General features: G+C 42.0%; 1 protein-coding gene across 1 annotated transcript in view; it reads right to left on the bottom strand.

The window, feature by feature from the left end:
• Window positions 1-16,430, bottom strand: part of ADAMTS12 (ADAM metallopeptidase with thrombospondin type 1 motif 12) — a 389,831-nt gene that overhangs the window by 199,194 nt on the left and 174,207 nt on the right. The gene's annotated exons all lie outside the window — the stretch shown is intronic.

The raw sequence follows: 16,430 nt of genomic DNA on the forward strand, positions 1-16,430 counted from the left end.
TTTTAGTAGAGACGGGGTTTCACCGTGTTAGCCAGGATGGTCTCGATCTCCTGACCTCGTGATCTGCCCGTCTCGGCCTCCCAAAGTGCTGGGATTTCAGGCTTGAGCCACTGTGCCCGGCCAATTCCATTTCTTAAATTTAGTTAAGAAATACTTGCACACATGATTAATCAGATCTTCTGACCAGAGAGCAACAAGATGGTTGAGTGGCTCAGCTGTCTAATGATGGTCTACTGAGTAAAGTTATTTCACAGCACCATCACTATATAAGAATCTTAAGGGGGTTCATCCTGCCAAGTGGCATTTAAACCCCCTAAGCCTAATGTTTTACCCATAGGACAACTCAACTCCTAGACACTGACTTTTGTCATTTTTACTTGCTGGAACTTAAGTCTATTTATGAGCTTTATGGGAACATGGAAAGCAGCAACCTTATTAGTTCTCTTAAAAGTGAAGTTACTATAACAGATGGATGCTATATACTTTTTAAAGGCCTTTCTGCCCATAGTCTAATCCAAAGAAAAAATTGTTTTAAAAATTATTGAAAAATGGAAACCAAAGGGAAATACTTGGTGGGGGTTGCTAGGGGAGGGATTCAAAGCACTCATGTGTATCTACTTTAACTACCTAAATATTATTTGTTGGCCTAATTGTATGGTAACCCTTATGCATCTGTATCCACAATCTCAAGCCCAATATCTTCATTACAGACATTTGCCAAACATTCCACAAAAAAATCATCCTCATAAAATCATCCAAACAGACATCCATGATCGAAGCTATCCAGAGACTCAAAATTGTGACCAATTCTCATTCCATTGGACAATGGAGTTAAGAGAAATTTATTGGTAAGAATGAAAGGGATTTTTGGCATCCATGTATTATGTTTTTTGAATAAAATTTTAATAGTTTCCATTCACCCCTCACACATACACACACACACACACACACACACACACACGATTGCCAATTTCAAAAAGTGGTTTTATATTCCAATTCCATTAAGTATTTTTTTTCTGGATTCAAGAATAAGCATTCCAAGTTCATTTCAAGTTCAACCATAAATAGGTCATGGAAATTCAATTATTTGATGGTAACCATCAACAATAAACGCTGAGTAGAAAAACCAGAACCAAGAATTTCACCTGTGTTTATATCAATAAAGATTTGCTGGCTCAAGGAAGAAAGAGGAGATAAATCTTGCCAGATGGAGAGCAGCTGAGGTGAGCAGCAACAGTATTGGTTCTGCTTTGAAAATAATGTTGTCACCTATTTAAGTGGGATTACATATCCCCTGTTATATGTGCTTATGCCATGTGCAATTTGTCATGCTGGTCCTAGGATCAAGGGAGGCAAAATTGAATGAAGACCAACTGAAACTCTTATATACTGCTGTTGGGAGGGTAAATTGGTACAACCATTTTGCAAAACTGACAGTTTCAACTAAAGCTTAACATATGCATACTATATGACCCTGCAATCCCACTCTTACGGATGTGTGTGTGTGTGTGTATGTGTGATGTGTGTGTATTCTCAGAAGCATGTACACATTTTTACCAAAAGACATGTACTAGAACATTGATAGCAACACTAGTCTTATAGCCCAAATGAAAAATATCCAATGCCCAACAATAGTAGAATGGATAAATAAATTGTGAAATAGTCGCACAATGGAATTCCGTACAGCAAAGAATGATACGCAACCACATCTGATAGTATGGATGCAGTTGCCAATGTAATGTGACAGAAAAAAACAGACACGAGAGAGTGTGTATTATTTCACCCATATGAAGCACCAAAAAGGCCAAACTAATCTATTCTGTTAGAAGTCAAGGTAGTGGTTAGCTCTGGGGAGAGGGATGACTAGAATGAAGAGGCCCCGGAGGGTCTTCTGGGAGCTGGGAGCTGGTCATGTTCTGCTTCTCGGTGTCGGTGTCAGTTACATGGATGTGTTCTGTTTGTGAAAGTTTACAAGCTGTGCACTTATGATATAATAACTTTATCAGTTGAATAATGAAAAGTACATGAGTAAACCCCCTCCGAATCCAGCCAAACAATTGGAATAGGTGGTTGGATCAGGAGACAGAACCAATCATGAGAGGGATTATTGGTTTTTCCCTTTCTATAGCTCCAACATGGCTGGAGAAAAGGTCTCCACGGTCTCTCAGTGTGGGAGGGTCCTTTTTCCTCAATCTGAATTACCACTGCAGAATTATAAAAGTTGATATTTTAAAGGCTGCAAGCCTGCTAGTGCATACAAAACGGCCAGAAGATATTGCTGAGCTGGCAGAGCAAACGCTTGCCCCGAGCCTTTCCTGCCAATGCCAGAGTAAATATTTTAATCCTGCATCCTGAGTTGGAGTTGGATTTATCTCAGCTTTCCTGGGTCTATTCCACAGCCTCTCCCTTCACCACCTGCTTCTTCCTTTATTTGTTTTCAAGGATAAGTTTTTGCTGAGAGCGACACTCGGCAGCTCAGCCCGCCATCTCACATGGATTGGACTGGCCTTCTTTCAATAGTGCTCAGAGCCTCTGAAGGGCTAATACCAAATGCCATGGTCTTTGTTCACAGTGATCGGAGCCTGAGAGTTCTTTATATAAATAAGCAGCAGGATCAGTATGTGAGGACGTTTCCTTTCATTCTGATGGCAATTTGACAAGGCTGCTTCCTTATCCTGGCTTCAGTCAACTTTCCTTTATAACTTGACATAAAAGCACTCCTCTGGCCACAATGTTTCTCTTGGTAAGAATATCAAACTGTAATGTGACTAACAATGTGATCTGTCCAAATCAGATCATACATTTTTATATTTGGACCTAAAGAAATGCTATTATAACCAAGAGTAATATTGTTTGTTATCAGAATAAAGCAACAGAGTGATATAGATCTTTCCAATGGACCAATAGTCAAATCTTTACTACTATTCACCCTGTATTGTGTTGTGTATTTAATATCAATAATGATGGTAAACAGTTATATTAGTGTTAGTACTGTTCTAAGTGTTTTTACATTATTCATTTTAATGCTCAGAATCACCCTATAAGGTAGACATTATTATATGCCGATTTTACAGATGAATGTTAGGCACAGAGACATTAGGTGATCTGTCTAAAATCTCGGAGTTGGTTAGAGGTGAGGCTGAAATGTGAACCCAAGCAGCCCTAATCACCGTCCTAAGAAGAATGATCTTCTTAATATTTTCTTAGGCCAAATAACAAAATGAGCTTGTTTCCTTTAAGCACAGTTTGGCTCTGCAGAAACGAAGACCATCTTTAGCTGGAAGGGTAAAAAGACTACACAGGGAACATCTACTCTACCAACAAGCCAAGCGAACAGAGGGGAATGGACCAAGAGTAATTCTCACAGCCGGTGAGTCAAAGGCACGTAATTGAGGGCTCACTAGCAAGGCAATGGTTATGTCATGACCCAAAGTCAGGAAGGTGGTCCAGGCAGTGACCACTATAGTCTAACTAAATTGGAGCAGCAAACTGGCTTACAGTGAGGCATGAGAGGGCTATGAGCAGAGAGGAAGTGCCAGATATACAGCTGCAGAAACAAGGAGGGAAGGAGAACAGATCCCGGAAGCCCAGGAAAAGCAGGGAGAGTGGGTATGAGGATGGGGAAGGTGACAGAGGCAGCTCAGGGTCAGAGGTCAAGGCAGGCCAGTGCTATGGCCCTGATGGATGTCTTCGAAAGCTCAGCCTCTCCTGTCATGCATACCTGGACCCTCTAAATGCCTTGCTCTCTTCCTATGCCCTCAGCCTGGGCAGATGCCTCCCCTCCCCATTTTACTGTCATTTGTTATTCTAATCTCAGGTCTTGTGTAAAGGTTTTGGGAAGGGAACTTCATTTTTCCTTATATTCGCTGTCTATAAAATACTCTCTTATTCTCCCTTTTGTAGAAGAGGAAGAGAAATAATCCCACCTTTTTGCTAATGTTTTAATCCTATTTATCTTTCTAAGACCTCAGTCATCCTTTCGACCCCAAACACCTCGATTTCTTCTTGTCCTTCTGTTCTTGCCCCTGTCTCCAATGTGCATAGATCTCTCCCATCTCATAATAACTGAGCTTGGCCTCATGGTTCTCCACATTGTTCTTTCTCTAACAGGGTAGGGGAGAAACACAAGCACTAATCTTAAATCAAAAGAGCTGGGTACAAGCATTGGCCACATCAGTTACAACCTGGGTGGGACTGGCTAAGTCACTTATCCTCTCTGCTCTTGCATTTCCTCCTCCAGAAACTGAACAATAAAAGCAGTACAGCATGGAGTGGTGTGTGCAACCCCAGCCCTGGGCAAGCAGAGGTACTTGGTACTCCCCAAGTGTTTCATGTACTCCCTTCCATTTCTTAGCACCCCCTGTTGTCAGATTGGGGCCAATGGCCTGTGCATGGATGTGCCATGTGTTTTTCAAGCTGAGGCAGTTCACAGCTGGTGTCCTCTTCCCTCCCACTCTATCGCCATAGTACTTTGGAGAACAAATGTTTCAGATGGTAAGGATGAAAGATGTAGGAAGCTGCCTGGCCCCTTCAGATGCAATGCAAGGAAGACAGACATCTTTACTGGGCAAAGCTCCTGAGATTTTCATGGTGGTTGTGGCTCTGTCTAGCATCATTGTCCTGAATATCCCAGAACGAGCACAAGATAGATCCTGAGTGAGCCTGTACCAAACTCCCTGGTTCTCTCCTAGGCTATGACCAACAGTGTGATCCTAGGCACATCTCATCACCTCTCTGGATTTCAGTATTCTCTCTTCTATTATAAATAGAGATTTTTAAACAGTTCTGGATTTTGAGCCCTTTTAAAAACATAAAGCCCTTACTTTAAGTAAAATCTGATGTAGACGCCCAACACAGAAAACAGAAAAGTGTGAAGAAATTGGTTGATTGGGAGGTCAGGGAGGGGCAGAGACCCCACACAGTCAGCCCCGCTCCCACCACTTTCATCCCTGAAAATGAAAACCAACATAACTCCCTTTATTTATTTATGCTAAATAATACTGGAAACAGACATACTTTTCTGTCCATATCTTAAACAATTCTGAGACCAAGCGAGAATATATTAACCATGTGTTCTGAACATACTGTTACTGAAGAACAAGACTGAGGACCTTGGAAACAGCTTGGTCATCAAGGCTAACAGTTTTTTATCAAAATCCACTTACTTCAAGGCTCTCACCTCGTTGAGCCAACCAATCCAAAGCTATTTCCAAAAACTCTTTCCAATCCCAGCCATTTCCTCCCTTATCCCCTATAAGACATGTCTTGAAATGACCCAGCTCAGGTCCGGAAGCCCTATACCTTCCCCCTGACTTCCCCATTACATGATACTACTAAGGCTCTCTTGCTACCAAGTTCTCCCTCACTGCAGCAGGCTCATCAGCTTAGCTCTGCTTGATGAACAGGTGTTTCCGGTAGCCTTTGGAATTGACAATAGGCATCCCTGAAACAGCTCCTGACATGATTCTGTAGAAACATTGATTTCTTTCAAAACCACTGAGCTGGGTGATCTCTAAAGCCCCACCAGCTTTAGCATTCTACTTGAATTCCAATCACAATCTCCTTCCAGTTCATCCTCTGGGTTTCCTGGCTCCCTAGACACAGTCTCTCTTTCTCTGATAGGTTAAGGTCAAATATTAAGGGAATACATCGGTGCAAGAGCCAGCTGTTCCTCCCCTGCCTGATCGTCTCATTCAGCCCCAAAAGAGTGAGATTCTGCATTACCCAGAACTTTCCCCACTTATGATACTAAACTCTGTTGCCATCCCAGAGCATAGAAACTCTCTGAAGTCTTTAAAGTTCTGTGTGATAAGCTTGCCAAACTAGGGAAGGGAGGAAAGAGGGCTGAGAGAAACCATGAGGAAGCACCCAAAGTAGATCACAATGGTCAAACAACAGAACCGGGACTTGGACACAACTGAAAGCCTGCAAGGAAACAGGCACACAGCTGCAGCTGGGAATGGCCTTGCCAGACACATCGGCGAGGAAGCCCTCACGTTGTGACGTTCGCAACCATAGCCACACCTCAGCTTGAAGACTTCGTGAGAAGAGTTATCAAAGTACGTTCCCAGGCAGCATCACAATCCTCCGGGAATATGTTATGAATACAAATTCTTGGGTTCCACTCAAGGCTGATTAAACCAGGACTCAAGTGGGGACAACACTCAAAAGTCTGCAACTTAATGAATTCCCCAGGGGATTCTGATGTACACTCTCGTGTGAGAACCAGAGTTATCTTAGAACATACATCCCTCACTCTTCTACTGTATAATCAAGGAAACAAAATAGAGGCCCAGAGAGGCTGAGTCATTTGCTCCAGACCACACAGCTCATTAGTGCCAGGGCCAGGTCAAGAATCCAGGTCTCCCATGTCCTGTTCTGGGTCACATTCCACTATGTGGCTTAAGCAACGGCCAACAAAGATCTGGGTGTCCAGGATCACCAGAGATTACTCTTGCTTGTAAGGTTCTACAAGCAAGAGCCTTAAATGCAGCAATCTGGTAGGAAGGGAAAGTGTTCAGGGGACTAGTCATGCCACTTCCTTGCCTTGGTGAGTACACTGATGTCACTCACATTGTAGGTACAGTTGAGGAGGCCTGGGGCAGAGGGCTGCAGATATGAGCTCCTAAAAAAGCTCTGTGGCTGACCCTCAAGTCTCCAGCCAGTCAACTCACCACCAAAACTCATCAATTTGTCTTTATTATTGTTAAAAGAAAAAGCTTTAGACAAATTAAACTTAGCAGAGTTTAACTGAGGGGGAGAAAAAAAAGATTTGCAAATGGGTCAGCACTCACCCAGAACAGATTCAGAGAGACTCTGGACCTGTTCACAGACCTGTCACATGGTCAGACGACATTTATAGACAGAAAAAGGAAAGCAAGTACAGAAACTGCTGGATTGGTTACAGCTGGCATTTGTCTTATGGGAGCACGGTTTGAACAGTTGGCCATCTGTGATTGGTTGAAGTGTGGCCGCTGTGATAGGCCGAGATTCAGCTATTGTTACTGAAGCTTACTCCTAAGTTAGTTTTGAGTTGTGAACATATTAGATTGCAGTTCAGACTTAAGAATTCAAATATGCAAGTGCAGAGGCTTTCTTAGGTCAAATTCAGCTTGATGTAACAGTACTATCAGAATACTCCTTAAATGTGTGTGGGCCCCGCAGTTTATAAAGTACACTCACTCTGAAGCCATGTGAATCCATCCTTTTGGATGGCCAGGTCCAGGAAACTGCCTGTGCAGATGAGGCATCTCCTGGGCTTGGATCTATGCTGGCTGCAGTTTGTCTCCTTCCAGCTCCAGAAGAAATTCCTGGGTGAATCAAATTTCTAGTCAAGTCAGCTCACCGCCTCCAGCAGGCTCTCACAAAGCTTGCTCTCTCTCTCATTTCACCTCTCCTGGAGGGGCGAGGCAGTTGCCACCTGCCCTATGCTGCTGGACACTGCAGAAACAGGATCACCAAGTACAAAAGCAAGGCAGGCTTAGCCCAAGCACGATGAATTGTGGCTGCCACCAGACCTCTGTGTCTGGGTCAAGGTCAGGCCTCACCACCAAGATCTGGCCTGGGTGACAGATGTGTGTATCTCCTTGCATGTCTGAGTGAATTCTCAGTTATTCAAGAGAAGGTCTGTTGGGCTCTTGCCTCTTTGTTTCCTCTCCTCTGTGGAGGCATTTCATCGCTTGGCAGCTGCCTCTCCACAGGAGGAAGTTAACGTGGCTGTTTTCTGTGAGCAACTCTGCTTTGAAGTTAGAGCAAACCCAAAGCAAATGAAGCATTAGCTTTACAGACTGTCCTGAGGTCTCCCTTTCATGGGCATTTTCTGTTTTCCAGACTTTCCAAGGGTTTCAACTGTTGTCAACACATGAGTGTTAACTCAGTTTAATTCAAAGGTGCTCTTGGCTCTTTTTCCAAGCTTATTCCCTTTATTGTCACTCTGGCTTTCATTTAATTCCTCAAACAAGCCAAGTTGTTTATGCTTGAGGTCTGCATACATCCTGTTCCCTGGAAGACAGGGATTTTGAATGATTTTCCTAGATTTTGAATGATTAGCTCTGGTTCATTTGTCCATTTTCAGCCTAAAATTCCTAGGGACCATCCTATTGTCTCCTTTGCCCTCTGGTGCTTCATCCCACTAATTCCGTTCCTGGTATTTATTGGTTTTGCATGTGTTTATGTTTACTTATTTGTAATTATTTATCTGTTTCTTTACCAGTGTTCCCATGAGGCAGTAAGCTCCCCGAGAGCATGGCACCTGTCATATTCACACTCTACCCTCAGCATCTTCAATGAAAGCCTTCAATAGATACCCGCAGATTGAGCAAAAGCATCAAGATTGCAACCCCTCTTATTTTCTAAGGAAAGGAACAAATATATTAAACAAAAATTGGCTCAACACCCTGGGGCATCCCTGAAATGCACAGGTGATAGTTAAATGACTCTTGAACATCCTCATCTCCCTTCCAGGGCAGCGCCGAGAGCATCCTCCTCCCCCAGAAGGAGGCCCAGTTTTCTTCTGTGCTGCTGGATTCTCTGAGGCAGAAGGACATTATCCCACTCGGGATGTTCACTGAAATGAGACATTTCAGCTGAAAATCCACAGGCTATGAGAGAAGTGGAAAGGGGGAGGAGAAGAACAGTGTCAGAGCATTGGACAGGAAAGGGACGCTCTGAGCAAAACCTGGAGTAGTTGGCTTCCTTCCGGGACACTGTTGGCTGTGGGATGAGACCTTGGTGGCAGGTGTGACTCCCCTCCTGTCCAAGTCAGCCTCTCAACTCTGCCCCTTGCCTCCTTCAGACTTGCAAAGCCCCGTTCCTGCTGGCCCTCACCATTCTCTCAGTGTGGCCTCTAGTCATGGGCTGTCACTGGGATCAGCCTGGCCCTGGTCCTCTCTGCCAAGGCCATTTGCCCTTTAAGCCTTACCTCTTCTCAGGGAGGGAAAGACAGTGCTCCTTCAGACCTCAGGCTCAGGTGACCACCAGCCTCTTCCACAAAACCCCTTAGCACCCCAGCCTGAAGGCCAGCTACCCCTGTGGAGAGCTCTGACTGTGTGCAGGAAAGGGGAAGGCCATCAGAACAGTCATGGAGAGAAAAGATTTCTAGAATCAAACGACTAACCAGTAATGTCAGCTATGACTGAACTATCATTTCACCTCTCAGTTGCATTAATCTCATTTATAAAGTATATTTCATTACAAAGTAGCATGTATCATATGTATATATGCTTATATAAATGCACATACATATAGGTGTATATGTACATGATGTGTATACATGTTTGCACATATGTGTAGGAAAACTGATGAGCATCAAATATGAAATATTAACAATATTAGCTTGGTACCATGATGAGAGTATACTGATATTTTATATTCTTTATACTTGTATGAACCTTCCAAATGTTATATTATACAAACTATTAAAAAGGTAAACTGGGACACAATTACATTTTAGAGTTTATTTGAGCAAATAGCGATTCATGAATCAGGTAGCCTCAAACCAGAAGTGCTTCAGGGGTTCCATTGGAGAAACATAAGGGATAGGCTTTTACAGAGTGAATGTGGAAGTCATGCAAAGAAAACATTTGATTAGTTACAGGTATAAAGTTGCCATATTTGATCTATCTCACTGGAAAGTCCCTAGTTGCATAATTACAAGTTAGTTGGCTGCTTCTTATTGGTTGAGCTTAAATTATTTCACTCTAATACAAGCATTCACAAGAAATAGCCCAAATTAAGTCTCCTTCCCATATCCAATGTAAGCAAAGTTAAGGTTATTTTCAAGACCTAACTGGCTTTGTCTGCTCAGGGAGTTTTTGTGGCCTCCATTTTAATTTGCTTTAACAAGACATAACTTACATAATTAGAAGAAGAGTTTAGTAAGAAAATAATTTCCAGACCTCTGACTTCAGAGGGTCGGCATGAGCCCTGGTGGGATGGTACTCTGAAGGGTTCTGAAAAATCAGAGGCATCACCCGAGTGAACATTTGGGATGCTGGAGACGGACAGGTCAGGCAGCTCCTACGGGTTGGCAAGTGGCAGAGTGTCCCAAAGTTTCTCTCTAAATTAAGGAAGAGACACTGGCAGTGGCTGAGATTGATAACACTCAATTTCAGGCTTTAGAGCAAGAGGGTTGGAAATCAATTTGTGTGTGGATTATGAATCACTGATACAGAGCATGTGGCTTTCCAAATATTACTTACTAAACCACCCAACATTTTCCAAATATAGTAATGATTAAGAGTCTGTCTATTGGCAAAAGTTCCATTCTGGAGCTTCAAGGCAAAAGCTATACATTAGAAGGCTTCTTTCTTCCACCCTGAGGCTCTTGACAAAGTCCTTTACTACCCACCCACAGGTAGAAAGGAGACCGTCTTTGTACAGGTTACAGATCAAATATGAAATCTGAATCTTTCTGTGTGACATGGGATTAGACACAGTTTATGCCAATAGTTGCAAAAACAGCATATGTGTGGCATTGTGTTAAGTATCACTATTGTATAATGTGCTGGTGGTATTATGAGATCAGAGTCCATTAGCGGGGGTGTGTGTGTGTGTGTGTGTCTGTGTCTTTGTGTGTGTGTGTTTCTGTGTGTATGTGTGTGTGGTCATATTGATCCCTTTTTGGAAGAGGATGGGTTGGGGGAAGACTGGAGGCAGGAGGGGCCACAAAAGCTGTCCTTTTTCTGTTTCCTTCCCTGTGTCTTCTCCTCTTGTATTTGTTCCTTTACGTGGTTAAAATATAGTTTAAATGCCTATTTTTATTTTTTCCTATAGAATGTTGATTCATTATCTTAAAGTGATGAATAAAGATCTATAATTATATTGGTTTTTGTTTTAAAAAACAGTAAAATATACTAAAATCAGTGGTCTTCCAAAGGCAGCTTCCCTCCATTGACCTATAGGAAGCTAGTGTCAAAAGACAGAAAGAGTCCTCCTTCACTTAATTAGGATTGCTTCATTGGAACCCCCGACTTTATCTACTGTTTCCACACTGGTGTAATATTAACTCCGTTGATGTGTTCTCACAAATTCCCAGCTGGACCACAAAAGACAGGCAACCCTTTGCATGGTCCTTTAACTTTGCTCATTTAGAATAACCCAATTATTGTTCTGAAGTTCTTCAGCAATGAAGAAATCTCTACCTTGGCAGAGACAGCAGAAGGGTTGAGAATAACGGGTACTAGCTCAGGAGTCAGACAGACCCAGATACAAATCCCAGCCACACTTAACTATTTGGGAGATCTCTGACTTGCCTTACTTTCTCCATCTGTAAATAGGGATATTAAAAACAGTCTCAGTGTGTTATTGGGAGAATTAAATAAGGGATGTTTGTAGAGGATTTAGCTCAATGTCATGCATATAATAAATAATTTATTTCTAATCACTGCTATTATGAATTAATAAATTCCAGTTTCTTCTCTGCTTATCTCTCTTTCTTTGTTTTTTTTTTGTTTGTTTGTTTTGTTTTGTTTTGTTTTTTTTGAGATAAGATCTCACTCTCTCCCCTGGGCTGAAGTGCAGTGGTGTGATCTCAGCTCACTGCAACTTCGGCCTCCCAGGTTTAAGAGATTCTCATGTCTCAGCCTCCCGAGTAGCTGGGATTACAGGCGTGAGCCACCGCACCCGACCTTATCTTTCTTTTCTCTACAGTAATGTGAGCGTTGAAGACCACAGCCATATACACAGCACAGGAGCCTCTCCTGTTGCCTTATCATGGCAATCCTAAGCTTCATTCAGATGTGCTCAGGAATGGTTTTGATCAGATGCCTTGAAAAGGTATGCATGATAATGAGGCAAGACAGCCAGCAGAGGCTGGGACATGCACTCCAGCTCCACAGGAAGGGCCAGTCATGTCTACCAATATGAGAGGTCAAATCCTAGGACAGCGGGAAAAGCAGAAAGGAGCAAACAATTAAGCATTGCTAAAAATTCTTTTGGGGACTATGCTGATAGGATCTAAAATTAAGGCCAGTGTGAAAAGGCAGCACTCAGGAACATGATGCTCTGGCTGAGGCAGAAGCTGTCCATTAGAGAGATGCCAAAGGTCTGCTGATGGCTCATGACCGTGCCTAAGAAATGTTAACATTGCATCTTACTAGACTGCATGTGTTATTATGGACAAGACTATAAATTATTCCATATAGATAGAAGATTTATAGGGTGCTTAGGATTTTTAAACTGGACATCCTTATTGTCAATTCAGAGAAATTTCTTCTTTTGTAGAGATGGCAAAAAGGTGTAATCTCATGTTCTACCTCTGACCAGCTGGTGGTAGCGAGACCTGGAACTGCCTTGAGAAATATTCTAGGGCTGCATCCAGGACAAGCAGAATAGGGTGCCGGCATAGATTAGTGATGTCTACCCAGCACCAGGGCTGCATCCAAGCTGAGCAGAATAGGGTGCCAGCATAGATTAGTGATGTCTGTCCAGCACCAGGAGCCAGAAGAGGCAATACATGTACCACATATTCACCATCTCCCTTCTCATTCAAAATCCAATTGTAAACCAAAGAGAAGTGCTAAAAAAGAAATGTAGGTGAATATTTATCTGACACTAGAATGGAAAGGACTTTGTAAGCATAAGAGGAATGGAGGAAATCGGAAAGAAAACATCTAAATGAAAATCTTAAATAAGAAGAGATAAAAAAATATTAAAGATGAAAACAAAGTATTTTTCCACAAATATGACAAAGATGTTACATACTTAATCTCTTAAGTACCTTTATGAAAAATTAAGAAATTGCTAATAATCCTATTAAAAGTGATCAAAGAACATGGAGAGATGGTTCTTAAAGAGGAATTATCAGTGGTTCAAAATCTTACAACTGTGGATATTCATATTCACAGAAATAATTAGGGCACTCCTGAGATAGCATATTTTGTACAACAAATTAAAGAAGATTTAAAAAATACATTGTCCAATGCTGGCAAAAGTAGAGTAAATGGATACTTTTTATATGTTGCTTTGGAAATATAAATTAGTGTTACTTTTTGGGGGAATTCTTAGAAATATTTTCAGTAATTCATTTATAGGACTCTAAGATATTTTAAAATGTGGGCCAAATTGGTGGTACAAGAATAATAATCACACAGAGTTTTATAATCACAAAATTTGTGGAAAAAAATCTAAAAGTCCAACACCAGGGGAATGTGTAAATAAATTTTGATTTTATTCAACAGTAGGGTTTTAAGTGATCTTTAAAAATGTTTTGAAATAGTCTTTTATAACTTGGGAAAATATTCACAATATAAACTGTGCAGAATGAATTTACACATCCCAATTGTGGATTTTATTATATATTATATTTGTACCCAATATAACACTAAATTATATTATTTCATATCATAGAAAATGTTACATAAAATAACATATTCACAAATAGTGGCTATTTTTGGCTGTGTGATTATGAGTGATTTTTATTTTCCTCATTATATTATTCTGCATTTTCTCAGTTAAAAAATATATTGTTATTATATTTGGTTATTATAATAACCAAGTTACATAATAATACATGGCTACTATTTTTTTAATTTAAAGAAATTTAAATCCAAATTAAAACTGTTACATAAAACTTTCTTCAAGAAAACCAGTTGTAGGAAAAAAGTCCTAGGGCGTGCTGGTCCAGAACACAGAAGCTTTAGTGACACAAACCTTTGTTACTTCTAACAGTGTGAGCCTGAGCAAGTCAGTTGATCTATGCCTCAGTTTTCTCATCTGTGAAATTGGGACAATAACAGCCTCTAATCACAAGATAGCAAAGAATCTTAAGTAAGAGACATTGTTAAATTGCTAGTATCTTGCCTGGAATAAGTGGTCTTCAAATACTGATAACTAGCTAGTCTGAAGGGAGCTGGAAACCAGCTTTGAATGGATTGGTCTTGGCCAGTAAAAGTGGCTGCAGCCCCTTGGGTCCTTATACTCCAAAGAAACATGGCCATGCTTGGTGCAAATCCAGGTGGCTTTGCAGTTGGCTGAAGCACCCTTGTGATCTGGAGTTTCCTGAGAAGGATCATAAGTGTCATTTTGTAAACCATCATTCCATGTGGCCATGGAGACTCATCAGCGAGACACGGGGGCTGCCAGCTCTGATAACAGAGATCAGTACTTAACATGCATGCGTCGTCTCCAATTCACACAGACACAGCCAAGCAAGTACTATGTGCATTTTACAGATGAAGACCATAAGGCTCAGAGAACTTCAGAAACACTCAAGGTCACAGAGTTGTTCAGTGCAAGAATTCACACCCACACCCATCTGATGTCAAAGCCTACACTTCCCCACTACACACACACACACACACACACACACACACACAGAGTAAGCTCTTAGCCTCAGGATGTCTCTGGAAAAGCACTGAGCACACAAGGAGGGATGCAGCCCCCAAGTAGTGGCCAAGCCATCAGTAGGTAAAGAGACAATACCTCCTTTCTTCCATTCTAAAACCAGGAACGTGTTCCTTGCCTCTCCTGTTCCCAGCTAGAGACCAAACCCCACTCTGCCTCTCAAGAGACGTGGTCATACCCCGTCACTTCTGGTTCTTTGGAACAAAAGCTGTACAGGTCAGAGGTGAGGACACAGCTCTGCAAAGCCTGCCTTCAGGAATAATAGCCTAGAAGGAAAAAACATGAAGTACCTGAGGAAGAGCAGTAACATTAGCAGAAACCATTGCTGTCCAAAAGAATTTGTAGCTTCTCTTGATGTTAACCAGTTGGAGACATAGTTATCACAGGTTTTTAAGTAACAATTGTGAATTTAAAAAATTATAACAAGGAAGACAGCTAACATGTTTTCCACATTTAAGTTACTGTGCTAAACATAATGTAGCTTCTAAAATTCCTTACAAAGACCCAGTCCCCTGAGAATGACTTTTACTACCCTGATTTACCCAAATGATTCGTGGATAAAGTATGAGTACTTATGCTCCAGGTTAGCAAGGAAGTGAGAAGCTGCAGCAAAGGATGAAAACCCCAAGGGCCTGAGAGGAAGGGGCTATAGCCAAAACGGCAGGTGGGGGAGCAGGCTGAGTGTTCCATTGGAAGAAACATCAGCTGGGGTGTCTGCTCAGGGCTTGGGAAACGTGCCAGAGCCTGGATGAAGGAGGATCTTATGGGCCACCCTGACAGGGTCTGTAACTCTTTGGCACTCAAATTTCTAGACCAGCACTTCTGATTCCCACCTGGGCATACCTTGCTGCAACAGAGCTTGCATGTACCTTAATGATTCTTGCTAGAAGTTCAGGTGTCTGGTAAGGTCTTTCTTTTTTTTTTTTTTTTTTTTTTTGAGACTGAGTCTTGCTCTGTCACCCAGGCTAGAGTGCAGTAGTGTGATCTCGGCTCACTGCAAGTTCCGCCTCTTGGGTTCACGCCATTCTCTTGCCTCAGCCTCCCGAGTAGCTGGGACTACAGGCTCCCTCCACAACGCCCGGCTAATTTTTTTTTTTTTTTTTTGTATTTTTAGTACAGATGGGGGTTTCACTATGTTAGCCAGGGTGGTCTCAAACTCCTGACCTCGTGATCCACCTGCCTCGGCCTCCCAAAGTGCTGGGATTACAGGCGTGAGCCATCGCACCCAGTCTTTTGATATTTAACTAACCTGAGGCCTAATAAAATGCTCTTTTTAACACTAACACATTTGAGATAACAATAACTTACATTGGGCATTTACCTTAATATGTTTTACATGTTTCAGCTGTTAAATTCTCCCAACCCTTACTGATGAAGAAAACCCAGCACAGAGAGGTTAAGTAATTTGCCCAGTTCTTCTTTTTTGAAGGAATAAAGAAATGGCTCTCAAAAGTTAAAATGCAGATACTGTGCCCCACCCTAGGGTTTTCAATTCAATAAAGTTAGGGTGGGTCCTGTAGATTTGCATTTCTTATAAGTTCCAGGGTGATGCTGATGCTGCTGGTCCAGGGACCACACTTTGAGAACCGATGGTCTAGACCAGGGATCAGCAAGTTTTTGTTATTATTAAAGGGCCAGATAGTAAATGTTTTTGCTATCTTGTATGATTTGCAGGATGAAAAGTAAAATCGAGGATATTATATGAGTACTTATACAACCATCTAAAATGTAATCACTTAAAAATGTAAAATCCATTCCAGCTATCAGGCCGTAAATAACGGGGGGCACGCTGAATTTGGTTTATGGGCTGTAGATAACTGGCCCCTCATCTAGACTCTAGACCAACTTCTGGTCTTGATCCCAACTGCCCCCTGACACCACAACTGTTTTCTTGTTTTTCCTGAGGTCCCAGCTACCTAATGGCCTAATCAGGGAAGTACACCTTAGCTTCAAGCTGCTGGAAAGCTCAATGAATGTCCAGCACGGACCATGAAATACTCGGGACAGTGGTAGAACTGCCACTAAGGAAAGGAAACCTCTTCTGTCGCTGGCTCCAAACCTCTGGTGCCCAGGAGCATCCTGGTCAC

This window comes from Papio anubis, chromosome 5, assembly GCF_008728515.1.
Source record: "Papio anubis isolate 15944 chromosome 5, Panubis1.0, whole genome shotgun sequence".
Lineage (NCBI taxonomy): Eukaryota > Metazoa > Chordata > Mammalia > Primates > Cercopithecidae > Papio > Papio anubis.